This window comes from Epinephelus fuscoguttatus, linkage group LG17, assembly GCF_011397635.1.
Source record: "Epinephelus fuscoguttatus linkage group LG17, E.fuscoguttatus.final_Chr_v1".
NCBI classification, from domain to species: Eukaryota; Metazoa; Chordata; class Actinopteri; order Perciformes; family Serranidae; genus Epinephelus; species Epinephelus fuscoguttatus.
The window spans coordinates 35,864,246-35,887,301 of NC_064768.1; the positions used below are offsets into that span (position 1 = coordinate 35,864,246).

General features: G+C 41.3%; 2 protein-coding genes across 8 annotated transcripts in view; both read right to left on the reverse strand.

The window, feature by feature from the left end:
- The window catches only part of LOC125904589 (trophoblast glycoprotein-like), a 567,815-nt gene that overhangs the window by 118,037 nt on the left and 426,722 nt on the right, over positions 1-23,056 (reverse strand). The gene's annotated exons all lie outside the window — the stretch shown is intronic.
- The window catches only part of thrb (thyroid hormone receptor beta), a 161,401-nt gene that overhangs the window by 86,177 nt on the left and 52,168 nt on the right, over positions 1-23,056 (reverse strand). The window contains exon 1 of one of the 7 annotated variants that reach the window (XM_049602084.1): positions 4,092-4,110. The exons of the other annotated variants lie outside the window; for them this stretch is intronic. The gene's annotated coding sequence lies outside the window, so the exon portion shown is untranslated. Of the gene's footprint in view, positions 1-4,091; positions 4,111-23,056 lie in introns of those variants that run through there. 7 annotated transcript variants of the gene reach the window in all.

A 23,056-nucleotide genomic window follows, 5' to 3' on the forward strand; every position in this document is an offset into this window, starting at 1 on the left:
CCAGACTGTGTGACCTGCAGCCATCCAGCGCTCACAGCATACATACAAGCCTGTAAACATAATGATGTCACACTGGGCTGAAACCAGAGGCTGGATTCCTTGGATTCTGCATCCATAAAGATTTGGAGTGTGGTCAGATTTTTCTGTGTACACTGTGCTCATCTCCATCCAACAGCTGGAGCCACAAGGCTCTTGGAAGACTGATTTCTCTGAGCCTGAACAGCACACACAGTTTTTCCAACAACAACTGGATAGGACAACCGGACAACCCAACACACTGCTGTCCTGTGAAAGCTCATTAAAGGATCACTCCAGTTTATTGCAACTTGGGTTTTTATAGTTTGGCCGTCATTTCTATTTGCAATGTGATTGTGCCCGCCAAGGTAACAGCTGAGATATAAAAACATGGCGACGCTAACAACAGGAAGTGCAGTCAGATGATCACACAGGTTGTAAACAACTCTCAGGCCCTTATTTTAGAAAGTGGGTTTCATAAAAGTGAAGTGTGTAAACCCTGAGATGAGGAAAACTCAACTGGGATTTCCGTCCCAGAAGGCAAGGTGGCCTAAACACACCCTGTGAACCTCTGTCTCCTCCCCTATGCAGAGCAAGACACGTTGTTTTACTTCCCCATTGATTTGGTCCGTATTAAAGCGTGTTCTAAAGTGCATTGATTAGCGGAGGTTTACTGTATGTCTGAATCAAAATCCTGATTGGATATTTACCTCCAGATACAGTGGTTAAGATATTCTGGCCAGGTAACATAACCATGGCAAGCTCCTGAGTTCACAGTATAGGCGTAACTGTAGCTGTTGCTTTTTCAGTGTCTTCAGTTCATTAAAGTTAACATTAAAGGCCTAAACACACCGGCAGCAAACGCCATGTGTCAAAAAATATGCCCTGATTATTTCCAATGTACAACCCCACAAGGGCGGCAGCTAGACGCGTGTTGGTGATCCTTGGCTCGCCACCCGCACTTTACGCCACTGTCCTATTTCCAGCTTCACCGCCCCTGGAATTATAAGCATTTTACACCTACTCACTCTCTGCTTGCAAACTCTCGTAACAGCTCTCTTCTCAGCTCCTGTGGCAGCTCGACTCCTCTCCTCACCATGGAGGCATAAAGTGAACTCTGACAGCTGTTGCTGTCTCGTGTGTGACAAAGCATGGATGACGAGAGACTCGTTGTTGAGGCTGACAATTATCCTGAACTGAACGACCCACAGACAGACAAAAAAATATTGTCTGGTGAGTCATAGCTCTTGAGATCAGCTCTTAAGGTGAGAAATAGATTTAATTAGGGGCTCTCCACATGATTTTAAGCTAACACAGAGGTAGAGGAAGAATTCTTTCAGTAAAAGTTTTAATAACTGTGTGGTCATCTGTTGACAAGCTGCAGTGCGATGTGTCTGGTGTGTGCTAGGGGCAACACTTGACGCATGTCACATGACGCGCTACGGCAGTGTTTTAAGCTTAACTGTCCCTTTTTTCATCACCTAAAAAAGTCTTGTTCAGCGTTCTGTTGTACTAAAAGCACCTTAAAAGAATTGGATGTTCAGTTTTTCCAGTAAGTGTATTTCATTTATATAAAATATTTTTATTAAAAATTAGCATTAGCACCATCACAGTTACCCATAGTTGTAAATGCACCACGCTAACCAAATTAGCAGCTAGCCTTAAGCAAAATTTGTGGTTGTGCGTAGACCCTATGCACGTCGCCTACACATGTCGCCTACGTTGTTGTGAGCATTTTTACTTGTGCAGTGGTGTGTCTGTGTCACTCTGCAGTTACAACTCCAAAACAGTAGTCGGCTGTAGTGCTGTTAAGTTTAGTTGATTCAAAACACACATTAAACACAGACAATTTCAAACGCAAGTTCACAAATTGGCTTCACTATAACTCGCAGCACTAACAGACAAACACTTGTCTTTATCTGGACACATTTTCTCCAAAAATACAACATGCTAACATTATTAGCACAAGCCTATGGTAACAGCAACATGTAACAAAGGTAACATTACAAAATTCGACTCTATTACAGCTCACAAGGTTCACTGACAAAACACCTGTCATACTAAACACGTTTTCCAAAGAAATACAACACGCTAACATTATTAGCGCAAGCCTATGGCATTTTACATTGAGGGAAATGGTGTCAATATACATTAACAGACAGGAGGTCTGCGTTGACACGGAGCCTACGACGTAGCTACGGCATTGATTCAACGCAGAAGTATAAATGAACTTTTAGGGTTATTTCCATCCTCTTGTCCTAATATGGTCACTTATGGCCCCAAAAATCCAAGATGGCGAAGGCCAAAATGCCAAACTCAAGGCTTCAAAACAGAAGTCCACATCGTGGTTGCGCTGTCCATTATTTTATATAGTGTATGGTTAAATATAGTTGGAGGTAACTTGGGGGTCTAAAATGTATTTTTCAATCAAATACGGCCGAGTTTGAACCTAGACATCTAAACGTCTCTTGACGACATGATCGATGCTTTCTTTAATAAGCAGATGATGTCCAAAATAGAAAGAGAAAAGTCTTGATTGATTTAAAAAAAATGCTGCAAACATCGTACTGGAGTCAAATAAGTTGAGTACAAGCTATTGCTCTCTCTGCATTCAGTGTCATATCAAAATATCAAAGTGAAGTAGAGAGGCTGGATCTTAATCATACCAAAAATCACAGGGGTGTGACTGTCCATCAGGTGCATGAGCTGCATTAAATGTGTCTTTGTACTGGATCGTGCTGAATGAACGTTAGGTGGAGCAAAGAAGCCGAACTCTTTGCTTGGTTTACCATTCAATCTTCACTCCAACACATAATTATGAAAATGAGCTTTGGATACTGTCCAAAAGCATGGGTTTGCAAATGCAAACAGGCAGACATGCGGTTTCTCTGCAGAGAAGTTGGCCTCACGCTTCATTTCAGAGTGAGCTATGTAATCCAGGCCTACTGTAGGATTTACTGAGCATTACTGCCTGCTGAGGGTCTGACCGCTCCTGCCTTCAACAATGTTTTCTTTAGGAGATTTCCAATCTTGCAGGAAAAATAAGAATTTGATTTTTCCCCGCGTAACAAAATATTATTATGGTTACTCAGCTGTTAAATAAACCACCTTTAGCAGACAGGACGTGAAAAAAAATCGTATTAAACACCTTGGAGAAAAAAAAAGAAGCGGCAGTGGGAACTAAAACCACCTCCATGCATCAGATGTTTTCAGCCGCCACAACCAATTGTCACAAAAGTACAAGGAATGAACGATAAAACATTTATCATGGCAATTTACTGCACTGAAAGTAGACCGATACACTCACAGTGTGTGTGTGATAAGCTCGTGTTTATTGGCCTCTCAGTCTCTGTCAGCCCGACCCTTGTTAACTTGGCGCTGTAGCAGCCGGAGCCACATGTTGAGGTCTCGCAAATGTGATTTGTGGCATTTGCATATATAGAAACTCTACTCTGGGCTTCCATCTGTTCCAGCTATAGTGATTTTTATAAACTTTTATTTTTGGCTTTTTTTGTTGCCTGTGATGGTTAGGATATAGTAGAGCTGACAGGAAATGAGAGAGAGGGAGTGAGGGCAGACTCGAAACACAGGGATATCAGCAATGACAGTCTTAAACCATTAGGCCACCAGGACATGCCGATAAAGCCATAGCGACATCTAAAGGATAAGGCTAGTGATATTCTGTTTTTCATATATATAATTCCTCTGTGCCATTGAGCTTCATTTTGTCCAAAAGCTATTAGCTTGATGAAAGGTGTTCACACATTCAACTGTCTCAGATGCAGGTGCGTTGGAAAATATCCCTTGAGTCTTCGAACAGAAAATCCCGCACACTGCTCCCGCTCAGCTTCGCAATTTATTAGTAACACCAAGTCTGTCTTGTTTTATGGGGCAGAAACATGGAGAACTGCAGAAGTCACCACCAACAAACTCCAAGCCTTTCTAAACAGATGCTTAGGACACATCCTGGTAATATACTGGCCAAATACAATAACAAATGAAGAGCTCTGGCAAACCACACAAGAACCACCTGAAGCACAAGTCAAACACAGGAAATGGGGCTGGATTGGGCACACCTTGAGGAAATCTCTCTCCAATACGACCAGACAGGCCTTATCCTGGAACCCACAGGGGAAAAGAAAGCCGGGAAGACCAAAGAACACCTGGAGAAGGTCTGTCGAGACGGAACTCAAGGAATCAGGAACATCCTGGAAGGAAGCAGAGAAGATTGGCCAACACTGAACCAGCTGGAGAAAGTTCGCGAATGACCTACGCTCCCCACAGAGCAAAAGGGTTTAAGTCACCAACGTTTCAGTCCTCCTGGACCTCCATCAAGAGTGTTCAACACCATTATTGAGCTTAAATAGAAACGGCGGTTGTGGCTCAGAGGTAGAGCGGGTCATCCACCAATCGGAAGATAAGCGGTTTGATTCCCAGCTTCTCCAGTCTGTCAAAGTATCCTTGAGCAAGATACTGAACCCAAATTGCTCACAATGATGCTCCCATCAGTGTGTGTGTGTGTGTGTTAAAAACTGAGACTAGAAAGGCGCTATACAGGTCCATTTACTATGTCACACGTGTGACATATCTAGGGCTGTAGTCAACCAAAGAAAATCTCAGTCGACTAAAGTCGCACATAATCTTCAACTAATCGATCAGTCGTGGGAAAAAAAAAATCTGCACGTTATTTTTACTTCTTATATCTTTTACTTCTTATATAAACTTTATTTATATAGTTGGTTCAAAACACACATTAAACACACATTAAACATGGCTTAATAGAGACAATTTCAAACACAAGTACACAAACTGGCTTCACTGTAAATTGCAGGACTGACGGACACATTTTCCCCACCAATACAACATGCTAACGTTATTAGCACAAGCCTATGGCATTTTACATTGTATAAATTAGCCTAGCGATTTTTTCGTCTTCTCATATAAAACCAGGGACAACAGCAACATGTAACAAAGGTAACGGCACACAGTTTGGCTCCATTACAACTCACAAGGTTCACAGACAAAACAACTGTCTTATACTAAACACGTTTTCCAAACAAATACCACATGCTAACGTTATTAGCACAAGCCTATGGCGTTTCACATTGTATACATTAGCCTAGTGACGAGCAGAGATTTCCTCTGTTCATATGAAGCCAGGATAAATCACACACACGACTTAAAATGCTATTTTAGTGGAGGCTTTACTGTCTTCACAATTTATTGTTTCTTATCTGTGAAATACAAGTAAATAAAAGCTTTGTTTCCACTGACGGAAATGGTTTCAGCTTACAGTCAGGAGGTCTGCGTCACCACGACACTTAGCGTGAGGGTGGGCGAGTTCAACTTTCTGTCAACAACGGGGGTGTTTTGAAAACACACCTATATTCACAGGTAACTTAGCCTGTCCCCCTCGCCACAGGAAATAATGGATTAATCCTGGAAAGCTGTTGATGTAGCACTTTTCTGCTTATGAAAGTAACACGGCGATTATTCGACCAATGAGAATTTGGTCAAACGAGAGCATAGTGACCAAATAATCGACTAGTCGACCAGGAGACTACAGCCCTAGACAAAAGAACAAGGGAACAAGAAAAACATGGGAACAAACCCAGAAAACTCAAGGTCCTTAACCAATAACAGCTATTTACAAGATAATTTACAAAAAATGTTGATCTTATGAATGAACACACTGGCCTTGCAGCTTCAAATTTCCAACACTGTGTTCTCTCATGCCATGTACAGTATCATAAATTGGTCTTCTGAGATCCCTAAATCTATAATAGCATGACATGTCACGGTGTCTCCTCATTTAATCCTTTGGGCAATAGTGACTGTGTGGAGAATCAGCCTATCAGGGAGCCTTACAGGAACAAAGAAATGAACTGTTAAAAAAGAATTCCCCACAGAAAAAGAAGAAACACTCCATCATGTTTAGTACATCATAAATCCAATTGCCACAGAATGGGCTCTATTATTAAAAACAGCAAGAGAAGTGTGCGGGACTGTCTGTCCAAAAATGATCCAAAAACAAACCTCAATGAGTTCATGAAACAGAAAATTTCCTAGTGCTACTAATGGCATTTGCAAGAATCCACTGTGGCTGTATGAAGACAACCAATCAGAGCCAGGACGAGCCTCTAACTCACTTCAGTCATCACTCATGCACACGCTGAGTCGACAACAACAGTATACACAGCAAAAACGTGTAAACAGAGGAAGGCCGATGATGAAAGGCTGACTTTTACTTTCACAGAAGCTTTCGGTTTCATTTCTGGTGTTTTTTTCTTTGCTGCTGTGTTTGTAAAGTTCCTCCTGAAGGTGGGCGCTAAAGATAATGAGCTTGAGTGAGAGCGTGTGTGCATGAGCGGTCACTGACCCTGATTGGTTGTTTATGTTTTAGGCTGTGGATTCTTGCAAATGCCATTAGAAGCACAAGGAGGAGCCATCTTGTACTACTGTCAGAATACAGTGACAGTTTCAGCAAATATGACACCTTAAATAAACCAGCGCCCGATATAATATACACAGATTCACTATCACTTTTAACAGTTTTAGATTTAATGCTATTATATTATATATTAATATGAAGTTGAATAATATAGGCCCATTCTCAACCACTCAGAATAAAAGCAGCTCTGCAGATTTTCAGATAAATATTTCACTTCATTTGCTAATATGCCTTTCTTTGAAATTAAAATTACATTTAAGCTGTACATGGACAAACAAACAAAGCATAACAAGGTTGCAGGAATTTTAATGAACTTTGGGAACCACTGCGATAAAGTATTTTTGCACTGACGCTGAAAATTGTTTCCAACAAATTTATGATTTCCTCCAGTTTGACTAAGTCTCCTGAGAATTACAGTGCTGCACTTGTTTAAGAAAATTACAGACCCCGTGACAAACTATATATTTATGACCCATTTCGTCAAAAAAAAAAAAAAATTAAAAAAAGCTTTCATTTTTAATAAATAATCATGAGGGACTACATTGGGAAAAGCTGTCTGGTGTCCATCCGTTACGGGGAGGGGGGCGTGAAGGCAATTTAAGCAATAACAACCACATTTTATTTTCAACTAAAGTTTTTACGGTTTTCTAAAATAAGTATTTATTGTTGCTTTGGTAAAATGTCTGTTTCATGTTTTGTATGCAACCATTGCAGAAAAAAATAAAAAACAGAAAAATGCAGGCAGGTGGCCACATGACTTTAGAAATGCACTGATATAAGGAGAGCACACACATTTTTGGGGAGGGCCCATTTACTGAACCTTTCCAGTGGCTCAGCTATTCCTGTGCTTGTGACCTACTGTAAATCAAATCAACATTATTATTATGGCACTTTTCATACGACAGTAACACATAGTGCCTCACAGAGGTTAAAAACAACAGAAGAACCAAAGCCAAGAAAGAACCAAAACAGAAAACAAAGAAGAAAAGAGGAAACCCAACCCTCCCACCCCACATAGCGATACATAAGCATGTACATACACACACACACACACACACACACACACACACACACACACTAGCTATCACTAAAGAGACATGGCCGAGCACCTTGACCCGAGACAAGGAAAAATCCTCCTCTGGGGGCCGTCCACACTGAGAGGGCCCACGGTCCACGGCCACAAGGAGCGCCGCCGTAGAGATCACCCCGAACCGGGCAGACAGGAGGCTCCACACTGAGGTGCAGTGCCCTTCAGCCACCCAGGTCAGAGCGGTCTCCTGACGGCACCCCCCTCGGTAGACCAGGAACAACTCTCAGTGTGATAGGCCCCCATGAGGAAACACTGGAGCTAAAAACAGACTAAAACAGTAAGATAGGATAAAAGGTATAAAATGAACCAAATCAACAAAAAGCTATTTAGCTCATAAAATTAAGTTAATAGCTGGGTAAGAATGATCTAAAACAGAGACATAAAATGCATCAAAACTAAAACCTATAACTAAAATAACAAAAGATAAAGATTAAATGGGATAAGAATGTAAAAAGAGGAAGGGTAAGAGCATTTTTAAAAAAACAAAAACAAAAAACAAATACATACATCAGTTAAAAGCCTGATAAAAGGAATTTAAAATAGATAAATAAAGAGATCAGTTAAAAGCCTGATTAAAAAGATGAGTCTTGAGCCTCTTTATAAAAACATCAACAGTCTCTGCAGCCCTGATGTTCTCCGACAGGCTGTTCCTCAATCGGGGGCCATAATAACTAAATGCCGCCTCCCTGTGTGTTTTAGTCCTAACTTGTGGTATGGTTAAAAGGCCGGTGCCGGAGGACCTCAGGGTCCAAGAGGGTTGATATGGTAAAAGCAGGTCAGATAAATAAGAAGGTCCAAGACCATTAAGACATTTGAAAATGAATAAAAGAACTTTAAAATCGATCCTGAAGCGCACAGGGAGCCAATGCAGCGATTTTAAAACTGGTGTACTTAATGTATTGACAATAAGCCTTAAGCCTAAATGAATCTGCACAATTGGTTAAATCACCATCAGAAAATCATTTGAATTCACGCCACTTTGATTACTTTGAGTGCTTTTTGCAGGCAGCTGCTACAGCAGCCTGTCGCTACGGAAACAAAAAGCACATCAAACAAATTGCTTTTGATCATCAACTCAAAATATGAGGTTTGCAAAGTGAAGTTTACACTCTTCCGACTGGCACATTACAAGAAGAGGGGGTGCATGTTTATGTTGCTCAGGAAATGCAGATAAAGAAAAGATTGTTTGATTGGTTTTCATCAGAAATGTATTCATTGCAAATGTAAAACTGAAGGCAGCAGGTTCAGCCCACAGCGGCCACACAAACCCTCCGACATCACTGTAACGCAAAGAAAACAGATATTTTCACGGCAATGACACAAATATATAATCTTCAGCCATTTCTCTGAGTAAATGCCAGAACTTGGAGCAAAGAGAAAATAGTCAGGGAGAAAGACGTGTGCAGAGTGCATCTGCATCAACCTGGAAACTGGTTAAAAAAAAAAAAAAACCTTCTCACAGATCTTTATGAAAAAGTTTCACATGTACACAGTGTGGATTACAAGAAGAGGAAGACAAAACTAGAAAAGAAGAAAATAATTTAAAATTCTCTTTGTTCTCAGCAGGCGTTGGCGTTGCTTAGTTGCCGTGTTTGTTTCTTGAGATGGATATGAAAAGCCTCAAACCAAAGCTGCATACCAGAGAAAAGGGATTTGATTAATTTCATCCAGTAAAAAACAGGTGCAGTGTTAAAGGTACCCTGTGGAGGTTCTCTTTGTACACAAACACTTTTTTACATTCCACAATTCGCAGGATACAGCCGCACTGTGTGTATCCTTCAGGCCTTATGAACATGTTGAATTATTTTCCTACCACAAAAAAAACATTAGCAGAACCCTGTGTGAATATCTAAAAACCTGCATTGTTAAATTGGTTTTTGGCCCTTTCATTTTTCTTCTCTTTTACAGCTACCTTTAACGGAGTATTGCTCATGGATCCATCATAACAACTGGATTCCTCAAAAATGACGGCTATTGACTCATTGAGCACAGACGCCAAAAAAGTTTTCCTGGTTTGGATCTGTGTTTTTCACAAAAATAAAACTTTCATGGTTCAAAAATGTATAACATAAATAATGCCTGACTTAATTTGCAGTTGGAGGCCTCCTGTCAGCAGCGTTAGACATGGTGTAGTGAAGTACTTACTGGTCCTCAGGGGATTTTTTTGTTGCAGTACTTCCAGTGGCCACCGAGGCAAACTGGCCCCAAGGCTGAGTTGCAGCACCATAACAGGCTCCATTAATTCATCCAGTGCCACCAACTGCTGACACCTTCAATGTCTGAAGAATAGCACTGTACTGCAAAGACTACCAAATGCTAATGATTTTAACAATTTACTGCTGTTCCAGTTGATCAAATTGGAAAAAACAAAGGCCAGTTTAAATCCCAGAAATAGTAGGAGGTAAAGGGGAGACGTAAAAAACACCTAGTAGGTAGAAAGTAGTAGCGAAAGTTAAAGGGATAGTGCACCCAAAAATGAAAATTCAGCCATTATCTACTCACCCATATGCCGAGGGAGGCTCAGGTGAAGTTTCAGAGTCCTCACAACACATGCGGAGATCCAAGGGGAGAGTGGGTAGCAACACAACTCCACCTAATGGAGGCTGACGGCACCCCAGATTCAAACGTCCAAAAACACATAACTGAAACCACAAAATATCTCCATACCCCATGTCTCACGGTCTCACGGAAGCGCGCACACGTGAGTGCGTGCACAGACAGGCAGTCAGAGCTACAGGCTACAATGAGGCTAAAAACAGAGTTCAAATACGTTTTTCCAAACAACTTTTTATGTCGGGGCTTCAGGACACTTGGATCACTACGGACGAGCAGTATGGAGATATTTTGTGGTTTCAATTATGTGTTTTTGGACGTTTGAATCTGGGGCGCCGTCAGCCTCCATTAGGTGGAGGACTAATGAGGACTCTGAAACTTCACCTGAGCCTCCCTCGGCATATGGGTGAGTAGATAATGTCTGAATTTTCATTTATGGGTGCACTATCCCTTTAACTGACGTCACCTCATAACGATTGCCTGGCAGCGGTACATCCACTTACAGAGTTGAAATATAAAGACAGTTACACTTGAGCACATTTACACAACTGGTCTAAAACAAGATGGCAGTCTTTTCAGTTGTAGGCTGAACCATACACAGTTCAGTTATCATAGACCCCTGTACATTTTCATTGGCTTGCTGTATAAAGTTAATAATCCTAGGAGGTGTGGACAATGAGATAGGCCTAATTTGCAACGACGATGTCCACACTGGGCAGATCAGTCAGGTCGCGGGAAAAAATCCCTTTTCCTTATTTTGTATGGACCACATCAAACATGAGTTCAACTTTATTGATGATACCTGCTTCCTGTTAGTTCACTTTTCTCTACATCCAACTCACGCACTCTTTGGATTTTTCATCATAAGCAGGCCCCCAGAATGTGCGGCAGGCTTTGAAGCCAATTTTCCTAGTGGCCAAACAGTGGAATTACAACTTCTGGGTTCCTCGCATGATGCCCTGCAACCCAAAGGGACATTTCCCAATGACTTACATGGTGCAAGAGATGTCTGTAGAATCACAATCCCTGTGAAATGACTTGCTTCATTATCAGGATGTAATCCATGGGGTCAAATAACTGGAAAGTCTAAGAACCACAAGATTAAAGTATTTCATCCCCATTCAAGTTGACAGAGTGCTAAACCGGAAGTTGGCCTGTTCGGCTGACGTAAGTCCCTAATGCGCCTATTCTATGGGCTGCACAGTGCGGAAACACTGCTGATTATCCCGGAAGTATGCAGCAGTTGCACTATTTTGGCTTCAGTAGCAACTGCTTCATGCTGTATCCTGGTCATCCATGGTCATAAGAGTCACGTGACTGTAGATAACCTATTGAATTTACTAAATCCCTCCCCCAAGCAGTGTTTGCATTAGTATGGATAACACAGGCCAAATTTGTCTGGACACGGTTCTCAACATGGAGGTGGCTCAGCCTGCAGCTAGCAGCTGAGGGACTAGAGGGTGAGTGCAACACTTTCGTAACAACACCGTCCTGAAATCAGCATAACTGCCGTATGAGTGCAGTACAAAGCGGGAGCGATTAGCTAGTCAGTGAGATAGACACATGCACTAACATGCATGCGTGGCCGTACTGGCTTACCACAACATTCCATAGAAAAGCTCGGATTACAACATTCACAAAGTAGCGTGCTTTCATTCTCTGCTCAGGACGCCATTACTCCACTGTCTTTACAGAGCACATCATGGTTTGCTGCTATATTGCTTTGAATGTTACATACAGAACCATTAAAATCATACTAAGAACTACTACTGTAAATGGTCTTTAAAATGCACTCCATGTAACCACCAAGTGCATGTTAAATAGCACTTTCACAGGGTGCTCGTTTGATGGTGGCCAAGTTTGTAGGAATGAGAAGCTGTTTTTTCCTTGCCTCTCTCCTAAATCAAGGACTCATGGTTTCAGAAATTACCATGATATACTATTTGATGGTAAGTCTGCCTCTGTTATCACTGCAAATTGCATATGTGCAATGTAAAAGCTTGACATTGGTAGAACATGAAACAAGTTCATTAAACATTGCTCTACAGCAGGACTAGCGGTCAAAAAACTCCACAGATTCCTTTCACAGCCAATCTGTCAAGAGTTAAATAAAAGCAGACACACACTGTGATTTGGCACCATTGCTGCATGACTGTGGAAACACATTAGGACCACAGCAGGGGTATTTAGCGAGCTATACACACCTCCACTCCACAACAAATGTGTGCGTGCTCTTACATATGTGGGCAACTTGAAGCACAAAGCTGAGGTCACAGATTGATCCACATCTAGCAACAACATCTGCAACACTCCTGTGCATTCAACCTCAGGCAAGGCACAGAAACAGACTACGATCCACAGTCTGCCCCTATCTGTGTCAGTGTTACCCTCCTATCCATTCTTACCACTTTAAAGCCTTCAGCCATCATTCACTGAGGCCAAAAACAAACGCAACATGAAAGGAACCAGATGTGGTATCTGCTAACAGCTCAGTGCTTTAGATAAAAAACTACAAATGGCTTGTGCCCCTCTTTGTATCTCCAGTCCTTGACTAAATTTAGAGACAGACAGACACATGTCCTGTTGGCACTGTAAGCAGGGTTAAGCTGAAATGTGCACCATACCAATGCCTAAATGTCGAATAAAAAGCATCAGCCCCGGATACGATGAAAGGGTGAGGAGAAGGTTACTGTGTAAAATCCCATAATCCAGTCGGGCAGCAACAGGCTTGGCCCTGCTGCAACCAACGGCAACAGTACAGTAACTGGATGACTCATGATGCATGCGCAATATATTTTTCCAACGTTACAAACTGAATCCAGACTTTGACATATTTACAGAAAAGAAACAAAGCTGTCCTCGCCATCAACTTCACTTCTGGTTAATGTTCTGTCATATACGTATTACCATACATGGCAGCACAAAGGGATGTGTCACTAACGATAACTGTGAAAGCACAACAGTGACTGGAAATGGAGAATGAAAGAAAGGTTCAGAGGATGTGGGTTTTTGGCAGCACATAAATTACAAATAGTTTGGTCAGTAACATTTAAAAGGTTATACAACTCAACATGTAATAAAGAATAACTTTTCCAATGATTAATTGTTTGATTTCCAAAGATAAATCAATGAATTCATAAACCCAACACTCAAAAAAGTTCCAAAACTTCATCTCAATTTTCTTTTAATTGGTTCCAAAATAAACACTCATTTTTTCAGTGATTTATCAATCCCCAGAGAAGAAGCCATTCAATTTTAGGAAACAAAGTATAACTGTACTGCAATAGACTGCATCAGACTGTATATTAACTGACCACACACACTGTTAAATACTAGAGTTACCACCTCTTGGCTGTTTGCCTCCACCAGCTGGTCAAGTTGAAGTTGACATACACATCTCTCCAGACCCAGTCTTACTCTCAACTCGTCAAATACCAACACTTGTTTAATGGCACTTGGCGTCAGATACTGACGCACCAAGGCACCCTTTAGCAGCAGTATGAGATGCACCAGGTGGTGGAACTTTTTACGCTCTGAGCAACTGTCTGTATAAAGTGCAAGACTGTCCACCTTGGCAGGCAGGAGGGGAGATGGATGGTGGGAAACTGTTGTTGGATGGAGTTATTTTAATAACACAGTGTGCTAGTATGTGTAGCATACTATGTTAGTGAAATAAGTCACTTGATGATACATTACATTAGTAACAAACACTTATTTTAAGCCAAACCATGATGTTTTTTTCTCAACCTAACCACATACTTTCATTGCCTAAACCTAAGGAAGTAAACATAAAAACTAAATTAGTTTATTTTGAAAAGGCACTGTATGCATTTAACAAGTGCAAAATGTACATTTCCATTTATTTTCCCTTATTTCCATTTATGCATGTAATGAGCCCAGATTGAAACGCCATCCCCGGAGTGGTACCACTCATGTAGGGCCATGTAGGGTCACTGACCAAGCGTCTGTATTTGACAAGTTATGAGTGGAAAATACTGTGATAACATATGAAGTAAAGACTTAAAAGGAATTTAATTAAAGGTATTAAGGGTATTTTTTGGTGAAACATGGATTCTAAATGTGTGTTTTCATCCAAGCAGCTCAGAAGATCTATACAACACTTTCAAGGTGGTGTCACCAATTCAGTATTTGACCAAATGTCTGAGTTATGATGTTGAGTATTAGCCAAAAAGGTGTTTTTGCAGAACATTATGATGTCACATTGAAGCTGACCTTTGACCTTTTTGATATAAAATGTCATCATTTTATCCTATTAGACATTTGTGTGAAAAATTTGCCATAATTAGTGTATGAATTCTTGGGTTTTGTGACTTTGACCACCAAGGTGTAATCAGTTCAGTCTTGAGTCCAAGTTGAAGAAAAAAAAAAAAGAAAAAGAAAATTTGAAAATTCAAGATCGAACTATTTTTTTTTAAATGAAACGCAATTTGTCTGAATTTGAATCCAGAGATTTAGTCCACAAACAGCCTTGGTTACTTTTGCATTTACGGCGTAGAACCCAAAATACTTCCACACGCTGCTCCTCAGTTACTTTGGGGTCGTTATTGTCTGCTCAGAAAGGCTTCGCTCGCCAGTGTCGAGTAGCAAACGACATCATTACTCGCTGAAGCTTCACTTACTAATATGTCAAAAGAGCATGCAACAGGTCAGTAGGCACGCTGATAGTGAAACTATGCAGCGCCATCCACTGGATCACAAGGTAAACTACATCAAATAGTCAGCTGGCCTATAGACTGTAAATTTTGAATTTAGATAACTGTCAAACTGTAAGAACCTAAGTACATCCGAACAGTCAAATTTTGAATAACAAGTGACAGCCCTAGGTCACAGTGACCTTGATCTTGAGCATTCTTGAGAATGGGACAAATGGACGGATGACCAACCAGCATACGTCTACCAACATAAACATTAGTCCAAACCTGTTAGAGGCTCTTATCAATACTTTTACCCTTTTTCTTGCAGTCACAGCTCCCACCTGTGGCCATTTTGCATCCCTCTGAGCAACCCACCAGTTTCTATTGATCAGGAATACAATAAGACCTAATTGGGCCTTACTGGTTATGTGGCTATAAAAGGCCTAAGGACCAGTTTGCAATGCTGAGCCTGAGAAAAAAAAAATCACCTCCCATTTATGACCAGTTCACTGAGCAACCACATTCAAAATGGAAAGGAGAAAGAGAGGGTGGTGACGCTGCCAGAACAAACTCAGCCCCAAATTAAAACCATGCAACCAAAAAAAGGACACATGTTGATATCAATGAGCTCTAACGTGTTATTTGAAAGCTTCCTCTCTCTTTGCCCACAGCCTAATTTAAAGGGAATGACAACATTTCTTTCTCCCTCTCGCCTGTCTACAGGCCGACACGACATGTGCATACATGGTTTGATTGTGACGCCGTAGCCTCTGGGATCCCAGCGTTCAGCAAATAGCTCCACAATATGTCTCCCTGCTTTATTCATCCAGGGAGATCTCCTCCTTTCCCCCCTTCTTTCAATGCTTGAAAGCAATCCAGTTTTCAAGCAGCACACATATTTTGGCAGGCGCCCCCCTCCCTCCCAAGTACTGTATCCACATCGTGCTTTTGTTTCTGACACAACCCTTGGCACTTAGAGACAGACTGAGGGGAGTGGGGGGTGACAGAAGTTTTTGTTCAGTTATTTTGCTTAAATGTAAATCTGTAACTATTCCAGGAAACTTTGCCTCAACACAGACGAAGGCAGACAAACAGTGCAGACACAGCTTACTGAGAAGAAGAGGGACAGGTCCCAAATCTGATTCTTCCTCTCACATGTGACACAGATCTTCTGTTTTCTAATTTGAGAGTGCAGCAAGGAAGCAAAATCCATCTGGTCCAGATACTGGAGAGACAGTGTGTGCTACAAAATAAGATCAAGATACATGCAGACTGCAAATGGCTTTTATTTGCTCTTATCCTTCTGTACGATGATTATCATGGTAATTAATAAATCTTAAAGGTTCTGTATACGACATTCAGAGCATTATCATGGCAGCAAACAATTATTTGCCATGTACGGATAGAGTGAAGTAATGGCGTCCAGAGCTGAGAATGAAGTCAGCTATATTTGAGTGTTGTAATCTGAGCCTCTCTGTGGTTTGTTGTGGTCTGTATCCTACTGACTAGCTAATCGGCACCGCTTTGCACTGTGCCCGTACAGTGATCACTGCCCCCTTCCTCCAGCTCAGCACTGTTGCTGTTGTTTAGCACTGTTTAAGGAGTTAGCACAATTGACCTATGGCTAAGCCACGCCCCCCTCCACTCAACATTCAGTGACCGGCACTATGGCAGGTGTCACAGTACACGGCATTTCACAGGAGGCAATTAATGATTTTTGGGGACGATCAGATGTCATTGAGAAGTAACCAAAAGGGCCTAAACTACGCATTGGAGGGATATATTCATCATTTTATTGTTGAGAAGCTCGATGAAAAGCTTAAATTACAAGCCAGAATTTACAGGTCACAGTGTACGCTTGTGAACCGCATCTGGTTGCCGTCACCATCAAAGACAACAAGTTAAAGTGCCACTGAAGTTAAGGTTTTTGGCTCAGAACATGAGAAAAGGATAACGGCCTTTTTACCATCTTTACCAAGAGTGTCTCTCCGTTAGTTTGGTGCTACAGTATTTACACTGAATCATTCAGCATAACGTTTGCCAACCTTTGTTATCTCTGCCATTACAGATAAGTTAATGAAGCTAAGCTCCAGAAGTTAACGTTAGCTTAACTAGAGCCCTTTGGACAACAGCTAACAATGATGTACGATCACCAAAGTACAAAACTAGAACAAAATAGGCTAATGAACTCCCAGCAAACAAGGTGACATGATGAACAACGCAGCTAGGAGCTAACGTTAGGCTAACTTTAGCTAACGTTAGCTAGAGATGTTCAAGATAACTTTATATTTCTTTCCAGCAAAGTGACAATATGTTGCCTCAAACACAATGTTGACTTACCTTAGAACAGATGTAGACATCATTGTTAATCTTATTCACGTTGAGTTGATGTTGTGGTCTAACGTTACCACACAACTTTATCCAAAGGAGACACTTTTCTCGGTTGAGATGTGGTTTAAAGTGTAAAAAATACACCTGGTCGCCCAGCCTCTCAGGATACCTTGTGTCGGAGTTGCATGTACCCCATGCACACCGTTTGACCATTTTTAAACTTCAAATCTCTGAAAAAGCTCATAAAACTGAACAAAACTGACTTTCTGTAATGCATTTCAATGGACGTCCAGGCAGAGAATGTCCGAGTGTATGGGAATGGCTATACGCACTGTGATTGGCTCATCGCGTTTGAGGGCGGGGCTTAGCCATAGGTCAATTAGCTGCCAGCTGCCAGCTCCATGTTGAGATTCGTGTCCAGACAACTCTGAATTAGAACCACTTTAATTACAATAATAATAATTATAATAATCATACTGACACTGAGCAGTTTGGCTGAACCAGCATTCACAACATAACATACAGCACAGAACAGCCTTGATTCAATCACTCATACTGGAGCGTAACCCCCATTGGCTGAGGAGTCACACTGTTACTTTTGTCTGATTGTTTTCAATGGGTTTTAAGTGCTCTGCTGATGCAACCTTTTATCCATCCTTGTGTACCGAGTGTGTTCCAAGAAACACTCTTGAAAACAATATAAACAGTGCTCAGTTCCAAGCAGAGAAAGGCTCCACACCCTTACAGCCTTTTCTCTGCCGTCCAGGCAGAGGGAGAAAGACGAAGGCCTGTCTTTCATTAGCTCTAAACGGAGGAAAGCTGATAGTGATTGTTGTTGCACTTCCTGTTTCATTATTCAGATTGTATCAATAAGCAGAATCAGACTTCGGGTAACACCAAAGCTTTTTCTTCGGCAGTTAGGTAATGATATCAACTTATGTCCTACTGCCCTGGATGTTGGAGAGGGCGGGGTTGCTGGAGATATCAGCTGTAGTGGTGTCTGCTTTCCCTCAAATGTAATGGAACTAGATGGCACTCAGTTTGTGGTGCACAGGGCCCAAAAACAACAACTCAACAGCAATGCCTCTGTCCAGAAATCACAAGCCAGTCACTCAAGATAATCCACAGGCCTTGTTGGAAGCAGTTTCATGCAGGACCTATTTTCTTTCTATCATCTATCTCATTAATAAGCTCAGTGATGCTAGGTGAGCTAGCAGTAGATGCATGCCTCCTTCTGCACGGTGACACAGCTGCCAGGTGTAAAAACAGTTCCAGCATAAGAGCGCTCACATCAAGGTCTGAGGATTATCTTGAGTTTTCAGGAAGGAGACATTGCTGCTGAGATATTCAGATGTGTTTCTTGTGCCATCAAGTTGCATTAAATTTGAGACAAGGCAGACATCTCTACTCAGCAACCCACACCAAAACAATCTGGATCACAATTTTTGCCGAGAACATTGTGTAATCACCTTGACTTGGGAATACTGCAGGTCATCAGGTCTGGTGTCAAACTATGTCTCCAAGCACATACCCATGATAATGAAATTATGATAATGAAATTACAGAACAGTGGAAATAAAACATCAGCATCAAGAGCTGCCTTCGAAGTATAGCCTAGTTCTTGACAGGTCTGCATGAATTTCCTTTGGGCTCTGGAACAAGTTCGGACTGGCCAAACAAAAGTAATATTAAACCTGAAAACAATCCGAACTTTTTCCCCTTCCCACATCCCCCTGGAAGTGACTGCAGATGGCTGAGCCTGACACAATCACTCAGGCAAGACGTAACCGGTGCTGCAAATCTTCAAGCGCAAACAGAACCACACATACTTTCACTGAGTGACCTCTGTGTGCAAAGTGCTACTTTAAGCCACAGAAAACCAGTTTGGGGAATCTGGGCCACATCACAACAAGGAACAATGCAAACTGCGACAAACAGGACGGACAGGGGTCTCTTTCATTTGATCAGTGAGGACATTCGGGGTCTAATACAGTACCACGTGCTGTTTTGCCTTCCATGTCCCATGTACCCTGAGAGCTGTGTCTTGCTCTTTGAGCTCCCTGTGCTGACTGTATGTGTGTGTGTGTGTGTGTGTGTGTGTGTGTCTGTGTCAATCTGCAGCCAAACTAGGGCACTGAGTCCAGCTGAAGCCTCATGCACAGCTGTGGGTCTAGAAGAGGCCCTTTGTGTTGGGATACATTCATGCGCCCTGCAGGGACATGAAATTGTAAGTCAGTGCATAAGAAAGGGCCTGGTATAGTTAGGCGTAATGGATGCATTTTGGATGTCTAAAGCTAAGTACAAAGCTCTTCGCTGCTGCTCTCTCTGACAAATATTCCCGCCGTCGTTAGCCTCTTGATTATCTCATTCTACATCCATTAGTGCCGGGTCGCATTTCTGCATCCAGTAATTCACCATTTTCCCCTGACTCCCTGCCAGGGGAATTGCTCACACTAACACCATCAACATCAACTCACTGGAGTCCATTAATTTCCGATAAAGCGCAGCTAGGCGACCTAGGAAAGTCAACCGATGTGGACGCTAAGCACGTTTGTTGGTGGAGGAAAGTTGACTGATCTTTTGGTGCTAATTGGCTGTCAGCAGCAACTCGCATTTGCATTCCACTTGGCTGACCAGTGTTTCTGCTTTTATGCTAATTTGAATTTGCATTTAATAAGACTGAATTAAACACCAGAAACTCATCAATTCAAAGAGAGGTTTACTGCTTAGGTAGAAAAACTGTACTGATGAAATGATTATATGATCAAAGATCATGAAAACTGTAAAACTTTTCCCACAGCTTTCAGCTGCATCTTGCAATCTTTTCTCAGCCGATGGAAAATGCTCAGATGTCCAGAAATAAATTTTTTTCATTTTACATTTTCTGTGTTACATTTGTACATTATTTTGTAGCGGATACATTGAAACTTTGTTTTCCTATGACGCTGTGGTTAGGCACAAAAACCATTTAGTTATGGTTAGGAAAACAACCTGTTTGGCGAAAAATACCCACATTTGGTGGCACAAAAGATGTTAGTAAAGTGAAAAACACCCAGGTTCAACGGCTCAAACGCTGCTGGGAAACGCTGCAATGTGTCCGTAAAACACCCAGATTCATTTCAACACACTCAAATTCAGTGCTAGGAAATGCAGCGATGTGTCGAAAAGAAACACCCAAGTTTGGTGCTACGAACATCGCTGGGAGACGCCCTAGTGTGTTGCTTAAAACACCCAGATTGGTTAAAAGACACCTAGGTTTGGTGCCTCAAATGCCACTGGAAGACACTGATGTGTTGTAAAGAAACACCCATGTTTGGTTCCACATATGCTGCTGGGAAACGCAGCAGTACGTTGCTAAAGAACAACCCACTCTGTTGTTTGTTGGTACCAAACAGTGGTCTCGCCCAAGTGAAACATCATCACGCCATCCAACATCACCTCCATCTCCCAATAACAAAGTCCGTTCATATGCTGCATCATTCGAAACATCGATATGATAATGACAACTGGGCTGTGTCAAGGGAGACTGTAAGATGTGGTTGAAACTATTAAATGGACCTTAAGTTGTTGTTTTTTTTTCGTTAAACTACATTTTAAAACGTCAAGATTGAATTTCCATGCTCAAGTAATAAAAAGTTGTCAAAAAATAAAGGACCACCTTTCACTTCTTACCGTCTTGCTTCTGTCAGTGCATATTGCTGCCACTTAGTTTATATATTTATAGACTTTAATGTAAATGTGCCAGACATAAAGCTATTTTAGTCGCCTGAACTCTGCCAGAAAACTCTTAAAAATCAAACTCAGTCGTCGCTGTGTTGCAAAATACTACTTCATGTAAGCGTTGCATAATCAAGTTTGCAGATAAAACTATCTCCTCTCAAAGGCATTCATGGTGTTGCACATAAAAAGTGACGAGTAGAGCTTAAGAAAGGTGTCAAACCTGGCCTATTTTCACATCTCCGGACGCCTGGCCAGTCACTGGACTGGGGGCTTAAGACACTGATCTACAGAACTGCAACTCCAAAACAGCAATACTGGACAGTTTGGAAAAAACATTAATTACGTTAAATGACAGCATTTTTTTTGGTAATCAAATAAAACATTATTAAAATTGTCATTTTCCATAATATCTAATATACGGAAACTACGTCACAGCAAATTTGGATGTAATTCTCTGTCACATTTATTATATTTTATCCATTTATTATTATATTTCCATCTGTTTTATTTGCTTTAGTTTCTTATTGATCACTTCTAATTCTCGAGGTTAGTCTCAAACTGTTTAACTGTTTACATTCGTACCTTGCATCATCTCTTCAGCACTTTGCACTGACATGTAAAAAAGGTGCTGTAAAAATAAATTTAGATTGATTACTTTATTGTCACATCAGTCAAAAGCCATAATATATCAGGCTTACTGACATTCTTGCACAATTGAATAGACACTTACCGTACCTAATGCGATTTTAATAAGTCATTGGGAGGTGCTCAATGGCTGTAATGAACCACTTGATTAATAATTCAGTCATTCAGAACTTGAATAAAACACGACAGAAGCAAACATCACTTGGACAAAAGTGAATTTGTGTAAATTTCAGAAGTAATTTGGAGGTCGTGTTTATTTCCCTCTAATGCTATCAAGAGGCTGACTCATCAAAATGATGTAATGTTATGACAAAGCCCCACAGACACTTGACTTAGCACTCAGTGCTGAGGAGCAGCGTGAAACCACAGTGTGCAGCAGATGCTATCAGAGCCTGTAACACCACCCATAAGCAGTGAGAATAGGGACACTTAGTGAACGCATGGTAAGATGGTCCGTACTGATTGTTCAGCCTGTCACAGCAGGTGGTCTGCTCTGTGCTCCAAAGCAGGATCACCGGTTATGAAAACACACACACGCCGAGGAGATTTTCTCTGCCACTGTAAAATTAGAGAGAAACCTTGACCAGTGAGACCCTGACCTGAATCCAAAGCTTAAAAATCACCATGTGAAATCACTTTAAAGAGGACTCAGTGCTTTCTCATCCCTCCACCCACACACGCACGCCCCCCTTCTCAACACACACGTACTATACACACAAAGTCTGATGTTCCTGCTCATCCACCTACAAGTATGACTCAACAGGTTTTGAAAGACTAAATGACTTAAGGCCTGATCAAACAGGACGCACATTTGGCAACGAGAGCTGCTGTTCTGTAATTATTTTTTTGTTTTTCGTTGCACTGGCTCTGCTCCCTGTGCGCCTTACTCTTTTTTTTTTTTTTTTTTTTGGAGAAATGCTCTGAGCACAAAGAATACTTGGTATCCAGCGCTGAGTGGAACGGCTTTTCTTACAGTCCTCCACTGCAGCTTTTCCACTGCCGTCCAATTAGATGTACACAGACAGCCTTTTTCTGTTTAGATAATCAAGTTGGTAGCTGTGGCTCTAAGGTTTTGCCGTATTCCAGTCCAGTATTTTGCTGCACAGAAAAAACATCAAATCTAATGTGTAACAAAATACTTTAAGAGCTTGTGTTTGTGTATTTGAAATACTTAAAATACATTTTTTATTATGTCATTTTATTCTCAAATAAGATTTTTCTTCCCCTGGACTGTAAAGGGGAATACTTTTTCAGACCTCCTTGCTGGTGAAAGCCTGAAGCACTATGTCCGTATATACATCCATACATACATCTGTTTGCGGAGGCATAAAACCACAGGGAAGTAATTCTAGCTGTATTTTGTACTATATCACAACTCTGCAGTAATCCTACTATTTTATATCTTTTGCACTTGATTGCTTGTAAAGATGGAGATCTTAAAAATTTACTTCCTCCACTGAAATTGTATTTAATCACTCCTGAAAAAGACATCTGCGAAATGTTCCGTCTTATCGTCTTCTGAGAACTAGTGCATCACTGTGGCCTATCTGGACAGTTCCCCCCATTATATCTTAACTGGCTGTTCAGTCAGTCAGT